General features: G+C 39.0%; 1 pseudogene; it reads right to left on the reverse strand.

Annotated features, from left to right (window-relative positions):
• Positions 1-240: 240 nt before the first annotated feature.
• Positions 241-2416, reverse strand: LOC125610900 (annotated as a pseudogene).
• Between the last annotated feature and the right edge of the window lie 1591 nt (positions 2417-4007).

Consider the following 4007-nt stretch of genomic DNA (forward strand, 5'->3'; position numbering starts at 1 on the left):
TTGTATGGCTGTTTTTCAGTTCACTGCTAATCTCATTATAAATATTTTAGTCTCATTGTACTTTTAAATGGAAAATTTCAATTTTGTACTGTCACTGAGGACAATGTTATTTATTTATTTAAAATACTTTTGCTGAATTAAACATTAAGATAGACACATGCAATACCAAGAGAAATTTATAACAATACATGCATGAATTTTATACTTCAGTATAAAGTTTGAGAAGGCTGTGTGTCTACAAACATCAAATAACTCATTTTTTTCACTAATTACTGCTACCTGCCACCAAATATTTCAATCCTACTATTAAGTATTTCAGTAACTTTCTGCTCTAATTTATGTGGCAACAAATGAATCTCCTGTTTTATCCAGAAATGCAAATAGCTGTGTTGTGACTTCAGTAGCTTTCCATTTTTATCCTAAAATTTCAGAAAAGAAACCTAGAAATGGCAATAATTGGACCTCACACATAACCCAATGGTTGGAGTTTTCTCAATCTAAAACAAGATCACTCAGAAACCAGTTAGTTCAATACCTGAAATAGAATAGTTGAACACTCAGAAGTTGTGAACATATAATCATGAATTCACCTTTCTTTTTTGTGACTCATGTTGTGTGACCTTGGGCAGTTTGTGTAACCCATCTGAACCTTGAGATGGAGATAAATGATTTGTTCTATTTCATGGAAACATTGTCTAAGTAAAATATTTAGAATATGGGGAATACCTATTTATACTATTTCTACAGTTAATGCTCAGGATCAAACCCATGTTTATTGACTTTACAACTCTTGAAATATTGCTCCTCAATTCAGTTCTCTAGACTTAACTCCTGAAAGATTCCACTGCCTATTCTAGGTCCTGCATCTGCTGGGTCCTGACTTCAAGTTACTCAAAATTTTGTCTTCTCTTACCTTAATCTGAGCTTTTCTCGCTCCAAGACAAACTTTGTATGAAATATATATATTTCACAGTTATCCTGCATTTGGCAAATAGTAGGTAATGAGGATTTTGACTTCTCTGTTACAAAGTGCACATGAAGCTTTTTTATAAAACTCTTAGGGGAGTGAGGATGCATACTCTCATTTTTCCCATGTTATAGGTGAAAAAAAATGAAACTATAAGGAAAAATGATCCAAATAAATAGAAACAGTTCAAAAAAGAGAATGCAATCAAGGAATATCCAAATTAAATTAATCATTTGAGACCATGTTTCATCAAGTAGATTAGTATATGAATAAGAGCAAAATGACCTCTGGTGCTGGCATAACTATATGAAGTCAGACACTCACATACCTAGTTTACAACAGTATGTTGCAGAAAACTTTACACAAATTAACCTTAAAATGAACATTACAATTTGAAATGCATCTCTCTCATCAAGATACCACACAATGGAGAATCTATCCTACACAAGTAAAACCAGTGATGCATGAAAGACTTGAGTGAGGATGTTGTTTTATCATGTGGGACTAGGAAAATAAATGATTCTTAGGGCATCATCAAAATACAGAGAGGAAAAAATGAAAACACCTCAAATGTGTTTTAGTATTTTTGTGGAGAATGGAAACAAACTAAATTTTCATGGTTTCTTGAGTGGCTGGATACATTTTAACACATTACTAATTGATACAGTTTCACATACCCATGTGACAAATACTATGCATCAGTTCAAATGAATTAATTAAATTTCTGCAGCTGAGTGACACACCAGTGTAGTCCACCCCTTAAAATTTGTCATAGAGCAATTCTTGTGATAATGGGAAGCTTCTCTTTTTTGGCCAAATGCAGGAAGTTCACCTCCTTGTCCAGGCTTCTTTTGGCCTTCAGGACCACACTCAGCTTCTTCTGCTTCACATGCATCTTGATCACCTTGTTCACAAACTTTTCTTTGGCTTCCTGTTGTCCAGCCCACCCTTCTGGGCCATTTAGAAGTGCTCCAGCTCTGCCTCCAGCCTGCTTAGAATGACCATTTTGGCTGCAGCATCTGGGGCAGCTGCAGGCAGGGCTGAACTCCTGGGCAACTGAGCTCCTTGGCAGAGCTGGGCAAGGTAAAGGACAGTGAAGACAAGCAGGAGGTGAATTCCTTTCTATTTTTGATTTCAACTTTGTCCTTTGAGTCCTTGTCCTCTTCAGGAGCAGATACAGGTCCAAGAATCTCTAGGGTACATGGAGTGACTGTGGTCAGCTTTCACTTTTGCTTCCATGGCTGGATGCAAATAGTGAGAGGCTTGGGACCAAGACAACAGTGGTGATGAGTGGGCTGCTGACCACATTATGTAGGAATGATGGTGCAAGGACCATGGTGCAAGGGCCACAATAATGGTAGAGGCCACAGGAGTCTAGGAGGTCTTGTAGCAGTTAAAGCTGCATTAGATTAGGGCCAGCATATGTGGGGAGCACTCTTTTTCACTTTTTGAAACCAAGAGTCTGAAAGTAGACAGGCACTGGAGAGTGTGAATGAAGCCCAGATCCACAAGCAACTGGACTACTTTTCCTTCTCAGAAGATGCAAGAATACTGGAAGGTAGCAGCATGTGTTTTGGATGTTACAGAGGCTGGGAGGACTTGGAGGAGACCCAGGGCAACCTATTGCCAATTGAAATTCTCCTTTATGTCGTCCACAAGCGGCCCAGGCACACCTGCTACTCCTTGCCTGTGTAGTCCTGGCTCACCAAGATTTGGTGTCCACTTTTCTGACTCCGAGGTCCAATGGCAGGTGCTGTTCTCCACAGCCTTGCGTGAGTGTGCCATGAACTTTTGTGGAGGGCACATGAGGTGGCAGTTGAGGCACTGGATGCAGGCCATGCATAGCTAATGTAGAGCTTGGCCACCAGAAGCCTCTTGCACTTGCCAAAGCACACAGGATACAGGTGGATGCTGTGCTCACTGAGCTCCAAGCCCAGCCCCAGTGCCGGCCACCAGGTTCTTTCAGGGCAGCAGATTGGCACTGCCTTAGAGCAGCCTGTTGACAGGTGCTGGGCATCAGTGTTCCTGCTAGACCTGCAGGAGGATTTCCACGATGATGGCGATCTCCTGCTGGTAGGAAGTTGCAACCTGAGAAGCAGATGTGCAGTTCTTGGCACATCGAGTTGATCTGCTACAGCAAGAAGTTGCACAGCACTTAGATGAGGACCTGAGGCAAGAACAGGTGCTTCTCATCACCACCACGAAGCACGAGATGGTCTTGCCATCCAACATGGTCTTGCAGACTAGAGGCATGAAGAAGGGCCAGGGCATCATGAATGGAGGCAGCTGGATGGCGGGTAGGTGCAGCACTGCCGATGGCTATAAATCAATGTGACTTTGTAAACCTATAACTAATATGAATAATTATGACTTTCTGCCAATGCTTGCATTTACTTTTTATGTATAGCTTATGACTACAAGTAAAGCACTTTTCATCTCAGAGATTACAAATCTCCTTTGGAAAAGAATTATGAAAAATTATATAATAGGTAGCTTTTAAGTATAAAATATAGAGCTTTTATGTTTATTATTTATAAGTAATTGTTAGTTCTCAAACTTTTAAAACTTAGAAAAAACAAAAAGTACTCACATATTTTTTATTCATTCTAAATTCACTTTTTGCACTTGATATTTAAAATATGACATAGTAACATACAAATAATGCTGAATTCCCAACTGATGGTAAAGTATCTGTTCATCTTGACTGTATATTACCAAAATATCTGTTAAAAATTGGTAGAATTCTGTCTTCACTGGTATAGTTGAGACGTGTGTTCAATTTGGGCCTTCAACTGATTGGATGATGACAATCTAGACTTTGGAGGGATTTTTGCTTTTCTCAGTGTGTATCAGTGAAAGTTATAATTTTAAAAGACACGCTAAAGACAAAACAACATTAAGAAAAAATATTTTACTGAGTATCTAGGAAAAATGGCAAACTGAAACTTAAAGCTAAGTAATATAGTAACTAAATTGGTATTATTTCTAAAGAGGTTCAACAACAGTGGATTCATTTTGTTGCAGAGACACTCAAAATCTG

This window comes from Marmota marmota, unplaced genomic scaffold, assembly GCF_001458135.2.
Source record: "Marmota marmota marmota unplaced genomic scaffold, marMar, whole genome shotgun sequence".
Taxonomy (NCBI): Eukaryota; Metazoa; Chordata; class Mammalia; order Rodentia; family Sciuridae; genus Marmota; species Marmota marmota.